This window comes from Ixodes scapularis, unplaced genomic scaffold, assembly GCF_016920785.2.
Source record: "Ixodes scapularis isolate PalLabHiFi unplaced genomic scaffold, ASM1692078v2 PGA_scaffold5__190_contigs__length_132052651, whole genome shotgun sequence".
In the NCBI taxonomy this organism is placed as follows: Eukaryota; Metazoa; Arthropoda; class Arachnida; order Ixodida; family Ixodidae; genus Ixodes; species Ixodes scapularis.
Window position 1 is genome coordinate 26,837,723 of NW_024609880.1, and position 19,097 is coordinate 26,856,819.

The 19,097-nt window shown below is 43.9% G+C and overlaps 1 pseudogene; it reads left to right on the forward strand.

Moving 5' to 3' along the window:
• Window positions 1–3,727: 3,727 nt before the first annotated feature.
• LOC120841724 lies at window positions 3,728–11,101 on the forward strand (annotated as a pseudogene).
• The last annotated feature ends 7,996 nt before the right edge of the window (window positions 11,102–19,097 follow it).

Below are 19,097 nucleotides of genomic sequence, written 5' to 3' on the forward strand. Positions count from 1 at the left end.
GCAGGTTTTAGTGATTTCAAAAGCTGCTCAGAAATATCTCGTTTGGCTGAGATGTGTTTACTGCTTTGCGTATTCAGATTATCTCAGCCGCCTAAATATTTGATATCCGAAGTTTATCTGAAATGCAGACTTCGGCCTATCTCTTATACTGTACTGAGGATACTATGTTTCAATTACTTTGAAAGTGATTTTTGTTATTATAATAGTAATTATTATTATAGTATTTATATTATTAGAGTTATTATAGTAATTATACTTAATCTTCGTTACATTCCTCCGTATCTTGGTGCTCGTTATGCCAATTACATTTTTCAATCTTAAAAAAAACAGAAAAAAAAACAACACATGTCGGAGACATATTTTACCGGAAGAGAAACGGGCAAAGCCCAGCTCAAAGTTGAACCGACGGCAAACTTGAAGAGGAAACGACCGAACGCAAAACAGGAAACAAGGCAGAAACGAAAAGGCACACTCAAAATGTAAAAAAAGAAACGAACAGAAGGAAACGGGGAGTGGACACCAAAAAAGAAAACAAATAATTTCCAGAGTATTATTTTTTTACCCTGTACTGCAGCAATGCCCCGCTATGTATAAAAATAAATCGAATTTATGTATATATTTCAATTAAGGTCACATGTCACCACAACTTGACCCCTGAGGTCACGTCGCGTGACCACGTGGTCCGCGTCATGGTATTCCGTGACGCAGCTCGACACCGTGAAGACACGTCACTACGTACCGTGATGTCAGGTCAACTGAAGTTACGTAATGTCCGCTCAAGTGGCATCAATTTATAAAAAAAATATGTTCTTAACTTTCAGGAACGACAGTTTAATATATTTTAATCAAATTATAACGATCGATTCCCAAATGCTGCATTCCATGCAGTGTAAGGAGGATTCTTCGTTTTCAGCTTTAACCAATAAAAAACGGTTAAACGTAAGCCAATTTTTTAAATTCTGTTTTAACCGAAAAAGTTCAGTATTCTAGAGTCGTATGTTAGGTGATTGGAGTGACGTTTCGTTGTGTATGGCCTTATGACGCAATTTCTTATCGAGTAGTCAGCTGTCTTCAGGATCACACTATGTCTTGCTGGGCGTTGAACAGTTTAGAGGGGGGGGGGGGGGACAACTATTCAGTCACTTTTGTGACCGAGTTTTACAATGAAGTTCAGCTGCCATTTGAATATGAGGTTTCCACTTTATAATGTTTTATATGTCCCACAAATTCTCATGGTATGATGCAGTTTCAAGAGCTCAATTCGAGCTGATGGCGGAGTTTGCAGAATGACACCGGGGTTTCGGCAAACTTGATCTACCCGGCGGTTAGAAAGGTTGCATCAGTCGTCCTTTGGTGACCACATGTCACTAATTTTAGCGATTGTAATTATTCATATAGGCGCCTTGATAGTTTTGAATGTAAATGCACATGAACGGAAAGGTTGCAATGTGCATAATGGAAAATAGTGAGAAGGCGTTCGACAAAACTGACAGTTATAAACAAAGAGTGGCCGTGCAGTAAACTAGAAAACCTTGGAAACTCCCCTTTATTACAATCATAGAAATTATTGCGACCTGATGACTAGCGGTATTCAAAGTTCCTTCTTTTGTTGAGGGTATGTTTTAATTTCAATTACTGATCATAACCCTATCGTTTTCCGGTATTTGTGTTGTGCACGTTGTATACACACGAACGTGCCTCATATCAAGACTTGGAACATTCTGAGACACAGGATAATAAAGTATTATTATTAAATATATTAATATGTGAAGTGTAGAGACTATCCATACTTAGCCGTCCCAACTGTGTTGTCAACGACGGGAGCCGTCGCCACGTTTGCGCGAGAACTGCGCACGCATGTCGTAACCGGTCCATGCGATGGAGTATATCGCTGTATATCGCTCACCCTCATCAAGCAATGAATACCTGGCTAGGCTTTATGATTATATACTCAAGTATTCCAAGAGCTGCATGCTATTGGTTGGTGATTTTAATTTACCTAACGTTGATTGGCATAATTTATCATCCTCCTCACCCTCTGATCAAACCATTTTCGACATTGCGTTTGCCTGTGACCTTTCTCAAGCAGTTAATTTACCCACACGCGTCCAGGGTGATTCATCGTCCATTTTAGATATTGTCCTTTATAGTAGGTCTCTGTCTGAGGTACAGGTATCAGTGGAGGATGGTTTGTCCGACCATAAGCTTGTTTCTTTCTCCTGCCTCATGGGCAGCTCGGATGATTTTGTGGCTCAGAAGCGCAAAACTATTAAAGACTTTTCTAGGGCGAATGACGAATCTGTTCTAGATTACCTTGAGTTATCCTTAGATACATTTTCTGGGAACGACGTTAATTATTTGTGGAATAAATTTAAATCAATCTGTCATTTTTGTCTTCGAAACTTTATTCCTAATAAAGTAAATATGTGCGCCGCAAAAACCCCTGGATGACACGCGAAATAATTCATCTAGTACGGAAAGTAAAAAGAAACCGTAGAAGTCCAGTTCACAGTTCCTCCCTCCCCTGCCTAAAGCGAGCACTGGCAGCTAAAATTCGCACAAGTAAGCAGTTCTATCATTCCAATACACTCACACGATTCCTTAAGACAGATCCAGCGAAGTTTTGGCGACACCTCAGCTCAAATCAACAAAAAACTGTCGATTATGTCAAAATTGGGGAAATTTCGGTTCACGACAAACAACAAATAGCTACGGAGTTTAAACTTTTCTTTCAGTCAGTGTTCTCGAAGTCTTACACTAGACATTCCTCCTTTAACGAAGAAGCTGAAATAAGCTCAGAGTTCATCACGTTTGAAGGTATCTTTTCTATGCTACTTAACCTCAAACCTAAATCGTCAAATGGTCCTGATGATATACCAAATGCATTTCTTCGTCGTTACGCTGAGTGGATTTCTAGATTCCTTGTTGTTATCTTCCAGATGTCATTCCCTCAGATTGGCGAATTGCTAGGGTTGTACCCGTTTTTAAAAAAGGAGACCGTACGATGTTAACGAATTATCGCCCAATTTCACTTACCAGCTCTTCGTGCAAACTACTGGAACATATAATTTCTAATTACATCAATGATTTCCTCGATAAACATGAAATAATCTCGCCTTTTCAGCATGGGTTCCGAAAGGGACTTTCTACTACTACTCAGCTCATTTCAACTATTCATTCTTTTGCTTCTATAGTAGATAGGCCTGGTCAAGTCGACGTCATCTTCCTTGATTTTAGCAAAGCCTTCGACAGAGTTCCTCATTCCGGTCTTATATACTAACTAAATGAGATTGGCCTTCCCAGCACAGTTGTTCAGTGGATTTCAGCTTATCTTCAAATGCGAAAACAATTCGTCGATGTAGTCAGTCACCATTCTGATCCTCTTCCTGTAATTTCGGGTGTTCCGCAAGGGAGTGTCCTTGGCCCTCTTCTTTTTTCAATTTTTATTAATGACCTCACTTTTTGTATAGATAAAAGCGTGAGTATTCGTTTATTTGCGGACGACTGTCTATTGTTCAAGGATATTAATTCTACTAGGGACCAAGTTGTTCTGAACGAAAGTCTTAATGCAGTTTCTAGCTGGTGCGATCGTTGGGAGATGAAGCTTAACCAAGAAAAGTCCTTGTACATGCGCATCACTAACAAAAAGTCCTCTCATCAGTATGAATACTTTATTGGTGATAACTACATCTCTCGGACAATGAGCTTTAAATATCTTGGTATTACAATTTCTAGCAACTTATCTTGGTCCTCACACATTGAACACGTTTGTGCAGCTGCCCGTCGAAAACTAGGTATGCTAAGGCACAAGCTTAAGCACGTGCCTTCTCATGTGAAACTTTTAGCCTATAACACATTGATAAGAACGAAGTTAGAATACGCCTGTACAGTCTGGGATCCATTCACAAAAAAAGATATCAAGATACTGGAAGATGTTCAAAAGCAAGCAGCTCGTTTTATATTTAATCGCTACGACACGCATGACTCACCTGCTGCCTTAATTCAAAGTAACAACATCATCTCTCTTGAATCACGAAGGAAGCTAGCTAGACTAAAATTTCTTTATCAACTCTGGTTTAAAAAACTCCGGCTTGAATCGTCGTCCTTTCTTCACCCATCCTCGACTAGGCACACAAGGCATGACCATCCGCATAAAATAACTCCAGTATTCGCTCGAACAAATGCATTTAAATACTCCTTCTTTCCCAGAACCATAACAGAATGGAACAACCTACCTCATCACATATTTATATCTGACAATGTTTTGGAGTCGATTGAGCGTTTGTTTGATGTGTAACTTTTTGCATAGTGTTTTATTTTCCTGTTCCCCAATACCGCCACTCCTCCCAACTTTGTTGTGAGCTACTACATGTGCTTTATTACAATTTTTGCATACTTTTCCCCTGTTCCCCTCTCCCATTTTACGGATTACCTGGTGTTGCGTTTTTTCTTTTTTTACTTGACTTTTGTAACCCCCAATCCTGCTTGGGCCGCAATTGGCCTGCAGTATTCCTAAATAAAATAAATCATCAGCGTGTGACGTGTGTTTGGACACAGAGAAGAAAAAGAAAGAGACTTGAGATGCACGAGAATTGCAGGTAGGTAACCCTCTCGCTAATGGGTGGGTATTGTATTAATAAACCGATTTTTTTTTTTTTTTTTTTGCTTTTTAGGAAAGAAGAAAACGAAACGTCTGGTTGGCTTCAGAAAAGCTCATAAGTCGGATCAAAAGGCCGCGACTTGAGAGGCCTTTCGAGTTGAAGCCTACAACGTAAGTAGCGGTCCGCGAACGCTCACTTCGCCCGACATCCTCTACAAGAGCTTCGGCCACGCAAATCGCAGCGTCGAGAAGACGTAAGCTAACGACTGGAGGACAAGGGCAGGGGACTAAACGACAGGGTGTTCGGACGACCACAAATATGTTTAGCCGTGCGGAGGTGTGCGACGAGCACTCCGACCATGACAATTGCCAACACGACAATTTGACAACGAAGGCCAGGGACACCGCGACCTTGAACTACCACGGCGTGGCTCCCGACGGTGCAATGTCCGGAGTCTTTGACTTTCAAGTGCTCATGCAGGTCGTTATACAAACTGCGGTACACGAGCCCTTGCAAGGAGAGTCACAGCTTTTCCAAGATACGCAGTCGCTACAACGTCACCCACCAACAGAGGCTTCGAGCGTCATGGATGGACAGCTGACTACGACGAGCGCCCAGTTGGTGCCGGTATATGATTCATGATCGAAGACCTCGCCGACGGTGGAAGCGTAGCTTAACAAGGTTGACAATCTAGCTACGGCCTATGAACGGAGTGATCAACAAACGACCTGCTTTGCTCTCACTAAGCTTCACGGCGTCACAAATACATGGTATGACGGTTTGACCTTTGTTCAAAGAACCTGGGACGAGTGGCAAGTGGAGATGAAAAGGCCGTTCCGTCGGCATCTTGCTTTCAACGCGTCTTCAGAGACATGAAGAAAAAAAAAATAGGGCGCCACGAGACAATCAAAGCGTTCTTTTATGACAAGCTGGCGAAACCAGGACGCTGCAACCGGGATGACGGGACGTGCATCGAGTACCTGATCCCTGGACTAGAAGACGAAGATTTAGTGCGGCCTCTGAGCATGCGAGATTACGTCCCCCCAGACGAGCTGCCTGGGTGCATAAAGCGACTTCATGAACGAGTCGATGTGATCAAACAGACCCGTGCCAAAACCCTCCATCAACCGCCGACTGTTCAACGCCTGAATCACAGTTTTGACAACAACGAGCCGACGACCAGGACTCCACCAAAAAGATTCAACGAAAGAGGCCTGCCACTTTGTTTTAAATGCTCGACATACGGACACTTTTGGCTGTATGTGCAAAACCTGAGCGAAAATCAAGATGTACCAAATGTGGGAAATCTAGTCTCGAGAAGAAAGACTGCTCTCCAAAAAGAAACTACACAGACACGAGCGACAAGTAAGCAGCCGTTCTAACCCAACAAGGTCGACCGACGCCTTTAGGCAGTTTCCAAGGAACATTGACGGTCGACAAAGCCAAGGACAATGTCTAGGTGTGCGTGGCGCACGACCCAGTGCAGGTTGTTCCGCTGCTTGTTGGACAGTCTTTTACTGAACAGCCGCATGTTGCTGAGGTACGTCGCATGAACACCCAGCGCATTATTGAAGAGCGTGACACATCTGATGATGAGGACGGGATATCGGCCAGTCTTACTACACCGGTCTTGCCTCCACGAAGCGTGAGCGCCTGGGTGAAGGAAGCGGTCGTAATCCCTCCAAGCAAAGTCGGAATTATTGCGCTCCGCTCCAGAGAAGAGACACGAACGACTCACCGAGACATCTTCATTGATTGCAGTATCCACGAATCGCGTGGGCATTGCGTCGCTACCTTTGTTTTGAGAAAAGACGAACTGGGAGAACTCTACATTTGCGTAACTAACATATCTGTCACGCCGCTCATCGTCGCTAAAAACGAACAGATAGCTCGTTAAGCATGATGCATGGAAGAAGACACAAACATCAAACTCGACGCGTACGTAAACTGCAGCCAAAGAAATCCGAGATCCGTGATAGCAAGATATGACCTAGATGTCGGTCCAGTCGTTTCTGACTCCCAAAGAAAAAAAAAACACTCGTCACCACAATTAATGATTGTCTCGAGTGTTTCGCCACATCCCTATCAAAACTGGGGTGCACGAAGGCAACAAAAATGAAAATAGTTTTAACAGCGGACACTCTCAAGGCGTACCGCCCATACCGTATAGCGTACCTTGAGAGCCAGACTGTTCAAGCAGTGATCGATGAACTCTAAAATCTGGAAATATAACGGACTCTACTTCTGACTACGTGAGTCCCATATTACTGGTCACAAAAAAGAACGATGAGAGGCGACCATGTATCGACTTTCGCGCTCTCAACAAAATCACCAAGAAAAACAGGTATCCACTTCCTCTGATTGATGACCCTCTCGGCAGGCTTCATGACAAACATTTATTCACTAGCCTGGTTCTTGTATCTGGGTATTACCAAGTGCCCATCTCCGAGGACAGCCAAGAGAAGAAAGGCTTCATTACTCCGGATGGACACTAGGAATTTACTCGCATGCCTTTCGGCCTCGCCAACGCAGCTATCGTGTTTCAGCGCATAATAAATACGGTGTTCGACCCGCTCAAGAACGCGAAGGTCATGGCCTATATGAACGGCCTGATGATTCCATCGACTACGTTTGAAGAAGGGTTGGTCGTTCTACGCGAAGTTCCTGAGGCATTAAGAGATGCTGGCCTCACGCTGCGCTTGAAGAAGTGTTCTTCCTTCCACGAAAAGATAAACTATCTGGGGTATGAGATTTTGACTTCGTCCATCAACCCTGACCATGTCAACAAACACCCATGACCTGCACGGATTTCTCGGCGTTTGTAGCTATTTTCGACGATTTGTGACCGGATTCGCCGCGATAGCGAAACAACTCACCAAGTTACTTTCTAAGGAAGAAGAATGACACTGGACGCCGGATCAAGAAGCTGCATTCTAAAAGCTGCGAAGCAGTCTAATGAGCAAGCCCACACTGGAACTCTACGCACACGGTGCTAAAACAGGCACACACAGACGCATCCACGTTCGGTATCGGAGGCGTACTGCTGCAAGAACAAGTAGACAGTCTGATGCATCCGGTCATGCATGTCAGCAGACGCACGACGCGAGAAGACCGCTACCACTCTTACGAGCTCAAGGCGTTATTCGTTGTTTGGACGGTTAAGAAACTTCGGCCGTACTTGTACGGGATCGAGTTCACGCTCGTAGCGGGTTGCCACTTACTGCGAACCACGCTGTCTAAGCAGGTTTTTATGCCACGCATAGGAAGGTCGTATCTGAAGCTGCAGAACTATACGTTTGGCGTGGAACATCGACCAGGAAACAAGATGAACCACGTCGACGTGCTCATAAGGGCTCCTGCATCGGAACCCGAAGAAATGGATGTCGCCACGGGCGTCATCGTTTTCGCCACAGAGCTCTCTGGCAATGACTGGTTGGTGTTGGCCTAAAAGACCGATCCAACGTTACAAAGAATCAAAGAGTGCTGATAGGGGTCTTCGCAGCGTCTCAAGAACGAGTGTATGCTAGCAGCGGGCAATATTTTCAAGAGGGTCTATGACGACGGAGAAGAGCGTCTGCTTTTGGTTGTGACACAAGGAGCACGCTGGCATGTAGTACCACGATGCCACGTTGACGTCGGTTACTTTGCTGTTGAGAATGCCATGGCACTAGTCACGAAGAAGTATTGGTGTCCCAGAATGCGTCACTAGGTCAAGCGACACATTGCGTGCTGTCTGGAGGGTTTATACGGATGGTTCGCCCCGGAAAAAAGCAAGGAAAGCGACACAGCATTTAAAAAGGCGCTACGCTCTTTGACGCAGTTCATAAGGACCCCTTAGGCCCAATCGTTCGCAGCGCCAATGAAAAACGGCAGTGGATGGTATCACGAAGTTCGTTGTCATTCAAACCATGAGAAGCACCTCGTCAGGCTACGCAAAGAGCTTTCTAAGGGACCTCGTCAGCATTTTTGGCGCTCCACGATGACTGGTAACCGACCAGGGTACCGCTTTTAACAGACGCCAGTTGGAGCAGTACTGTAACCGCTCATTCACACTGGAAGTGGATCCGCGTTCGCAAAGCGGTTGCAAACGCGGTTGTATAAAGATCCAGTACAATTCCACGCGCACTCGATGACATCAAGTGCTCGCGACATTGTACTGGATCTTTATACAACCGCGTTAGCAACCTCTTCGCGAACGCGGATCCGCTTGAAGTGTGAATGAGCGGTTAGTCTACAAAAGTCGCTCGCGTGCAAAAATGCCAACTGCACGTCCCAAGCTAACGGGCAAGTCGAGAGATTCAACAGAATCATAAAACCCTCCAATGTCAGTCTGTCAAAAAGGAGTGACGGAAAAGACTGGGAAGAATCACTAATTCAAGTCCAATGGGAACCAACACCACGTTACACCGAGCAACTAAAGTAACCTAACGTCTAGGACGACCTCAAGGACGATATTTAGGACGACGTCTCGGACTACCTCTAGGACAACCTCTAAGATGATTTCATGGACGACCTTTGGGACGACGTCGAGGACGATGTCAAGCACTTCACGTAACGTCACATTAAGCTACCGGCGCCTCGGAGCTTGCACGACCGGCGCTTACGCGAACAGATCTTACACAACCGGCGTTTACATGGCCGGTGCTTAGTAGCTTAAGCAACCGGACCTAATGCGAACGGAGCTTACACGACCGGTGCTTAGTAGCTTATGCGAAACCGGCCCTAACGCGAACGGAGCTTACACGGCCGCAGCTTACTCGGCCGACGGTTACCAGCTTACGCGACCGGCGCTTTAGCCAAGGGCGCTTGCCCCACAGGCGCCTCAGTCACCGCCGCTTCAGCCACATACGTTTCAGCCGCTATGGCTTCAGCCGCGAGCGCTTCAGCCACCATAGCTTCAACCACCATCGCTTCAGTTACGAGCACTTCATCCACGGGCGTTAAGTGACCTTGATTACGCGACGTTGACCCATAACACTACCGCTTTAAAATATTAGGTATGTTATATATATATATATATATATATATCTTATGGACAACTATATTGATCCCGCACATGTAAACTGAAACAAGTTATGTTGCGTGAGAACTCCCTAGACGTTGATATACTTCACAGAGCTATGTACACATTACCCCAAAAAGTAACTAAATACCGTTACTCATTACTCGCTCAAAAAGTAACTAAATACGACCATCGTTACCGATCCTCAAGAGGAACACGGTAGTCTACCTAAAATGTAGCGTCATACTTTTGTCGTTACTTTGACGACCAAACACAAACTGCTTTTGTTTCATGATTTATTGTTTTCCTTTGAGCAGTCGATGCACTTAAAGGCCGGCCAGCAAGCAGAAAGGAGGAGGCTAACTTTTCGCTATCCTCGATTTTCTCCTCGCCGTTTTTCCCGCAAGAGGAAAGAAAGAAAGAACCCTTCCTTTATACGTCGCCGTTTAGGATAAGAAACGATTTATTGAGCGGCCAGTTAATAATCCCACAAAGAAATGAAGCAGCTGCACCTTCTTTTTTCCCCACTTCCCCCTTCTTGACGCCACCCTTCAGTACAAGCAGTGCCGTTGATGCAACATGTTCGTCAGGTGAGCCATGCGCCTACCTTCACCCACCCGGTTACGCCCCCGCCCATACCTACGCGCAGGGATTGGGGTCAGGAGATGAAAGGAAGAGGCCAGCACGTTGCTCCCATCGCACCGTCTGCTTTCGGCTCGACAGACTATAAATAAACTACAACTTAAGAGCCACATACCCGCATTCTGGTGTGTGCTATGTACACATTCCCCATAAAAAATGGATTATGCGAATGAATTTTGATAAAACTACTGTTTTATGCATAAAAAAAGACTCCTTTGATGTTCTCGTATGAAATAGATGGTGTAGTCATGCAGCGTTCTAACACTTAAGTATTTTGGTACTACTCTCTAGGGTGACCTCAGCTGAAATATGCACGTTGAAACTGTATGTAATCCAGCACATGGAAAATATCTAAGAGGGACAAACTCCGATATCGGGACCAACGTTTATGGACCTCTAGTGCGCCCAACATCGGAATATGCATCGGAAGTATGGGATCCCCACGCACAAACTCAAATAAATAAAGTGGTGCGCATTCAAGGGCTAGCAACAAGGATTATCGTTTCTAAATACGATAGACACGAGTCTGTTTCGGCATTATTGAGGGAAGCCCGATTACTGTCCTTAGCGTCAATACAAAGAATTGCGCGGCTGAAGTTTTTTTTTTCGCTTGTTTTATTTTATGTATATCCATATTCACAAGCAAACTTATATCAGATCTCCTGCAAGAGGGTCTCGACGACTAAACAAAGAATTATCAGTTGACACTTGTATGCCCAATATTTATATTTTCAAATATTCTCTTCTTATAAAAACAATTGAAGAATGGAACAGATTACCCCCGAGTGTTTTTTCTGACGCCACTTCTGTAGAAGAATTTGAAGAAAAATTGATAAACTGGTTTGCTCACGAGTAGTTGCCAGCATTTGAAATGAAATAAAAAAAACACCGGCTTATTACTGAGCTATTTCCGTTAATATCAACTTACTGAGATCGTCCTATAAATATAGTCCTTAATCAAATTTACAACCTCTCTGTCGCCTAAGATTTTCCTTAATTTCAAAAGCAGTTTATTATGGAAGACCTTGTCGTCTCACCCTACGTTAACATACTCTGTCAAACACAAAATTCGTCATGAGTAGGCATGGCGAAAATGTAGAAAAATAAGTATTTGTATAGCCCGCACTCGTTGCGTATAGAGCAGAAAATACGAGCAAGGCAGGCATTAGTTTCGGGGGCATCGAGAAATGCTCTTGGGATATTTCTTAGATCACCACTCCATACCAAAAAATCGGGTGTAACTTCGAGGCCCGGAGGGGTTGCATCGAATGTAACAGTTTCTCGGGGCCCCATAAAAACGCAAAAGCGTGACTATCCTCTACTCGAAGGCATGAACCACGGAAATGCCCTGCCGACATCAGACTCCGTCGTCGCTCAAAACCTCTCAAGGTTAACTGGCGATGTTTAGATAGGAAATACTGTACAAAGTCAATTGCTATAATCCTTTTCAGCATACAATAGAAAACGCAAAGCTACGGTCCCAACAACGCAATGTGCTTGACAGCATAAATTGAACATATCCTTAATTTAAAGAGACTATTTCAGGTAGTCTATGAAAATTCCATTCACATTTTAACGACCCTTTCAGCTTCCTCTCCAGGCATGTCGCATCAAAAATGTTCAAAAGATCTTCTGTAGACTTCTTTCAGCCAAAATCTATAGATTACAGACGATAGAAATGCTCAAGAATTAATGTCACCAAGTCTCAATCGATTTTCTGTCGTAGTATTTCTATATAATTTTTATAGGCTAGACATGGTAAAACAATAAGGGGCAGTGTGCCAAATAAGTATCGCTTTTTGCAATGCTTTATAGTTTGAGATACAGTTATTTCTTGTTTAGATTTCAAATTACATGTTGTGTCAACTATTGGTTAGAAAAAAGCAATATATTTTCGATCTTTTTATCGTCTAAGGTGGCCCTCGTTCAGATGATTGCCTCTCAAGTCTCCGGTATACAATATGGCGGTCAGGCAGTCAACATTAGTGCAGTACTAAAGTTATGAGTGCCTCGTTGCATGTGTATTCATGATGTCTGCGTATTTGCACAAGGTGAGCGGCGAGTGCGTGCTTCCATGGATGTATTGCGAAAAGCTTAAAATTTATTTTCACGATTTAGTTATTTTTCTAACTGGTAAGTTGTGCATTGGAATGAGATGGTAATGTTTTTATAATTATAATGCAATTAAATGCAAAGGGGCAAGCGAGCTGGACGAGAATGACGAAAATTTTCGTCATGGTAATTTTGTTTGAATCCCTGTCTGTTTTATATCCAATTCTTATACACTAGCTTTTATAGAACGTTTATAAAGAAATGGCCAAAAAGCTGTAGACATTGAAAAAAAAAGTGAGTATGAGTTTTCTTTACAATATCTGTAGCCTCAATAAACTATATTTAGAGTCCTGCATTTCCACGGATCGCCCGCTGATATCCGCAGTAAACTGGCGGAAGCGAATAAAAATGAATCAGAGTTTGCGAATCGCAAATCGGACGCGGATGCCAGGGGCTGCGTGTGCGGTAAGGATACTGAAATCCGCGGGTCTGGATCCGCATATTTGCCACAAACGTGTGCGACTGCACAGTGTAGAGTGAATAAGTCAGTGATACTATGAGGATCATCATAGGATGTAATGCGGAGGAACAAAATACTCGCTTAGATAAAAGAAAATAATCGCTTAGATTTTTCTTGTTCGGGGAAGGGGATGACAACAAAATGACAAGTGTAGTTGCACAGCTTTTGTGTTGTTCCGCTTAAAAAACAGGCACGTGCTTTACGCAATTTAGAAAATAAACTACGCACTTGACGTAATCCCGAATAATATAAGGATTCCTAAGTTCACGGAAGACAAATTAAACACGAATTTCAGATACCAAATACTTTTATAGATCTCCGTTCTGACGCGAACGAGTCTCGCCGGGAAACTACGCGTGTCATTCTCCGGAACACTCTGTCAGATTCCGGTAAAGTGCACCGAACCTCAAGAAGTCCAACCAGGCAACCCCACAAACACTGCCCGAGGTCCAACAGGAACTTACCGGATTGGCCCTGCTCGATTTTCTTGGGACGCTGACAGCAAGAGATACCCGAGGCGATAGTGCAGCGAAACTCAGCGGTGCGAGCAGCCTGCGTAAGACGTCTTCGATCCCACCCGAAGAAACGGCCGAGCAATCCGCACACGTGAGACAGAAGATATCCGACGACGACGCCCGGCCGAGTCCCGATACCGAGTGAGCAACAGGCACCTCGGGCAACACCACCAATCCACTCCGATGCGCTAGGCGGCTCACACACGAGTCCCTGGCGCCGGCCCACGATGCGCGTGCATGAAAGATCTCTCCCCCGCTTCCCCTCCTCCGGTTTTCCCACTCTCCACCTCTCCTGTTTTCCCCCTCACCCATCCCTAGAAGTCCCAACCTCCGTCGCCCAGCAACACCTCCTAGAAGAGAAGGCCTGGCGCTCTTCTCGTGACGTCGCGAAGGAAGGCCATTGGGGGCGCGCGTCAAAGCGAAGGCAACGCGCGTGGATCGACCGCCGTAACGCGCTTTTCGTCACATACGCGTGTCTTATTAGCTATAATTAAACCCGCACATAGCAATGGGTCTCGAAAATATTTTATTACGCGGGCAAAATGTTACACCCCTAAATAATCGGTATGAAATGGTACGAGGTAGGCGTATATGAGAAAACACTGAGTCACGCAACTATTGCTGTAGGAATGCATATTTTACACAGAAATACTTCGAAAAAATGGCGAGACACGCAGTGATTAGACACAACAAAACAGATCACAGTTAAAAATTAGATAGACGTAGTCGACACGGACTCGGTTAGACCAATGTCACTTACGATCATGAAAGCGATGTTATCGCGTGCACTCACTGAATTCTTGCATCATACCCAGGCCACATGGCAAAAGTAATGTGATTTCGATCGAATGAAATTATGGGGTCGACAAATCAGTTTGCGACGCTCGTATATCACTCATTACCGCGAGCTGATTAAGTCCCATATCATGTAATGAAAATATATTAACTTTTTTGTGTGGCAGGGGTTCTAAACTTACTATTTACAATCAACTATTTACTTCTCCCTATATGGGCTAGGGTTGCCTTAGAACAAAATATCTTATTTTCTAAACAATGATACTATTACCTTAATACAGTTAAAATTCGAGTGTAAACGCGGTAAAGGCAATAAAATAACATTAGTATAAATAAACACATAAGCACAAACAATGCACTTTGTATAATCACACAAGCTTGTTATTCACCTTCCAGTTAAAACTAGAATATTACCACGCATATTTACAAACGTCGACGCAAAAGCACACGGATACCGACGAACAAGATGCAATTCTATCACCAAAAACAAAAAAACAAAAAAATCAACGCGACTGCAACACTTTACTCGCATCCCACATGACAAAGAATGCCCGTAAATAAGTTGTTTCTCACTTGTCGATCGTATCCATACGCCCCACAATATCCGTGACGGAAACATTTGAACACGAACTTTAAGTCTCTCTTTGTCGAAAGAGAGGTCTATCGATACTCGACCAGTGCCGTCGTTGGCTAGTTGGCTCAAAGCGTAGTAGGATTTGTTTCGCGAATCCATGTCAATACCGTAGTATTAAACAAACACAAAAAACTCCCTGAGAATCCGGTAACGACCAAGAAACGACTGGAAGGATCAAAAGAACCACACACACACACACACACACACACACACACACACACACACACACACACACACACACACACACACACACACACACACACACACACACACACACGCACGCACGCACGCACGCACACACACACACACACACACACACACACACACACACACACACACACACACACACACACACACGCGCGCGCGCGCGCGCGCGCGCACACGCGCACGCACGCACGCACGCACGCACACGCACACACACACACACACACACACACACACGCACGCGCACACACACACACACATACACACACACACGCACGCGCACACACACACACACACACGCACGCGCGCACACACACACACACACACACACACACACACACATACACACACACACACAGCGGCAGCAGCGTGGGAGGCTTAGCGTCGGCGACCCATCTCTTGCTCGCGTGCGCTTCCTGCGGCAATGACTGGATTTCTTTTCGATTCCCTCCCCTTCTGAAAGTTTTAGCGTTCCTTTTTAGACAGTCAGCAGCTCACACACAACGTAGATTTACCAGAATCGGAACCCGTACGAGGGGAGAAAAAGTCAAACCGGACTGGTTCATTCCAAAAGTGTGGGGATCTGCGGGATTGCACGTAGTCCCGCGGTTACGGGGATAATCATAAATATAAAATTGGTACTTCGAAACTTGGTACGGCGTTGTATACTATGTTTATATTATATATATATATATATATATATGTTAAATTGTACAATACTGCGCTTTTAAAACTTACAATAATGTCGGATAAACGCTCACGAACACCCCCGCCCCTCGACAAGAAAACGTTGTTTTTCACGTCGATGCCCAGACATTTTTCTCACGTAGTTGTGCTATGGACTTCCTTCTCCGACATTGTGACGTAACGACTCGGAGCGCTACGGCCTTCTCGTCTAGGAGGTGTTGCGCCCAGGCGGCGTCCGTACTTTTTTTTTTTTTTAACTTGTTCGTTCCCTTGCCTCTTTTTATTTTTCTCTAAACGGAAAGATGAGAGATGTTGTCCGTTGCCGCATAGGTTGCCCCGCTTTCCGAGTTCTCAGGAGTTTGCGAGCATCTCTTGCTCAGAAGACGTAAAGTTTGTTTTTCTATCTTGAGGATACGTCGAAACGCGTGCTACAGCGACAAAAATGTAAAACGGCTACGTATTTGTTCACTGGTCACGAATTGGCTGGTTGGCACTCGTTTCGCCGAATCACATCAAAACACGCCGCAGTAACTTGTTAGTTAGATTTCTTCGCTTATATTTATATTTATTGATTAGTTATATTTATCCTCTCTGGGCATGTCGTATCAATAATTTTCAAAAGATTTTCTGTAGACTTTCTTTCAACCGAAATGTATATATTACAGACGATAGAAATGCTCTAGAATTAGTGTCAGCAAGTCTCAATCGATGTTCTGTCGTAGTATTTTTATAAAATTTTTATAGGCTAGACATGGTAAAGCAATAAGGTAACGTGTGCCAAACAAGTATCGCTTTTTGCAATGCTTTATAGTCGGAGATAGAGTTATTGCTCCTTTAGATATCAAAGTGCATGTTGTCTAAATTATTGGTTAGAAAAAAGCAATATATTTTCGATCTTTTTATCGTCTGGGGTAGTCCTCGTTCCAATGATTGCCTCTCAAGTCTCTGGTATACAATATGGCGGCCAGGCAGTCAACACTAGTGCAGTACTAAAGTTATGAGAACTTTGTTGCGGGTATATTAATGACGTCTGCGTATTTGCAAAAGGCGAGTGGCGAGTGCGTGTTTCTATGGATGTATTGCGACAAGCTTAAAATTTATTTTCACGATTCAGTTCTTTTTCTAACTGGTAAATCGTTTATTGAAATGGGATGGTACCTTGTTTGAATCCCCATCAAATTTATATGCGATTTCTATACACTAGCTTGTATAGAACCTTTATAAAGAAATGGCCAAAAAGCTATAGAAAGTGAAAAAAAAAAACTGAGCGTGAGTTTTCTTTACGATATCTGTAGCCTCAATAAACTATATTTAGAGTCCAGAATTTCCACGGATTATGAGCTAATATCCGCAGTAAACTGGCGGAAGCGGATAAAAATTAATAAAAGTTTGCGAATTGCGGACCGGATGCGGATGCCAGGGGCTGAATGTGCGGATGGGATACTGAAATCCCCGTGTCTGGACCCACATTTTTGCCGTAAACGTGTGCGACTGCGCAGTGTAGAGTGAATAAGTGAGCGATACTATGAGGATCATCATAGGATGTAATGCGGAGGAACAAAATACTCGCTGATATAAAAGCTGCCAAGCGGAGAGAAAATTCTTTACATGACGGAAGATAAAATTTTCACCAAAGATCGCTTTAGAACCTTTTGTCTTGTCAAAAATGCTGTCCCTAAGAAAGGTATAAAAATGCAGGACTATCAGTCGTCCCGGGAAAGCCTCTTTTTGTTTGGCAGGGACAGAGAGAAAAATGTTATTTGGGAAAAGAAAACCCAAAATGCGCAAGCCGCAAGCAAGTGGCTTCCTGTAGATCCAGGAGACTGAGTTCGATCCTCAGCAGTGGTAGAATTTGCGCCAGCTCAAGTTTCCGCGCCCCATTCTTGTAGCGCAGAAAGTGCATGCCACCACGGCATCAAGAGCACCAACGGAGACAGTTGGCTTTAGCGGGTATGATTTAAGAGAGGCGACCCATTCTGAATTTTTCCATGCTGACAAGAATATGTTTCTGCTAAACAGCTACCCGGATAAGTGAAACGTTGTGTGCGTCTGCGTTTTCTTATTCTCGAAAGTTGGAACTGATCTGTTTTTAAAGAATATGGTTCCGAACATGCAGTTAAGGGATTCTGTTTAAAACTGAAACCGATAGAAGGCCTTGCCATCATCTAATATTGTGATATTTAGCTTGTAATGTACCCGCACCTTACCACATATACCCGAGTTCTTTGCTGCGGTGAGTAAGCACCTTTCCTGTCCCACTTGTTTATTGCTTGGACTTAGTAAAATGACATAATGTTATTAGTCTGCCTTTTGTTAATTTTTTCTGTCTATGAAATATACGTCTGCTTAAAGTGGGTTTTACAAAGAAAAAAAGAAAATAAATATGAAAAATTTACTTTTTTTTAGCACATCTTTTGGACAGAGTGTCAGTGTCAGTGACTCCCGAAACGATCTCATAACTGCGATCGCCTTTACAACGATGCAAAGCGTCCCCTTGAAGAATGATAGCTTATTTTATAAATACGTTAAAATAAAATACGATAAAATGACTCATACCATATTCTGGCATGAAGTCTTCTTTTACGAAGGCAAGCAGACGGCTTATAAGATGCCATCCAGATGAGTTTTTATTAATTGTTTAGTTATGCTCATTTTTATGATGCAAAATGAATGCGCGAACGAAGGATCCGTATGTGGTTCCGAATTTTGCAGAGGTGGGTCCCATGAAAATAAAGAGCCTGCGAATTCAGATTGAATATAATCACTTATTAACATTGCGGATGCGGTTAGGATGCGGACATGAAGTCTGCGGATGCGGGTTTGATCCGTATGATCCCAATCTGTTATGCGCGCAGGGCTCGATGTAGTTTCTGTACAAATTTGGTAGCAAGTACATCAATATTTTTGAAGCGGTAAAGGCCTTCCCTGGTAAAACCTGAGGTGGTTTGCTTCTCCCCTTTGATCAACCCAGAAGTTTCGTAGCGTTCACCCTCCGCGAAATTATCTTCAACGGTGTAGAGTGTGCAATATAATTATTCTGTTTGTGAAGCAATGCCAGGAACGTTCTGTTTTCCTCTAACTTTGTGCATCCTGAGGTCGTGTCTAGGTTCTCCGTTTTTCTTAAAAGGGATGACTGAACCAGTCGGTCGTGTATTCCATTGTTTTATTGCAAACTCCATAATATAACAGTGGCCTTAAAAAGCGGAAACGGAGCGCGTGCCGACAGTTCGCGCTTCACAAAACGGGATCAATTCTTTCGCAGTACCCACGCCTCCTGCCAGATAACGCGCTCAATCCTTTATACGACAAGAAAGTTGGGGAGAGGAGGAGATGAGACCGTGCGGCTACGTCAGAACTTCGAACTCAGATGGGAAGGGTGATGCGTGGAGGCAAAAGCTAGCTGCCCTTGTCACCAACTGTCTCTTTTCGATTAGGGTGAGCACGA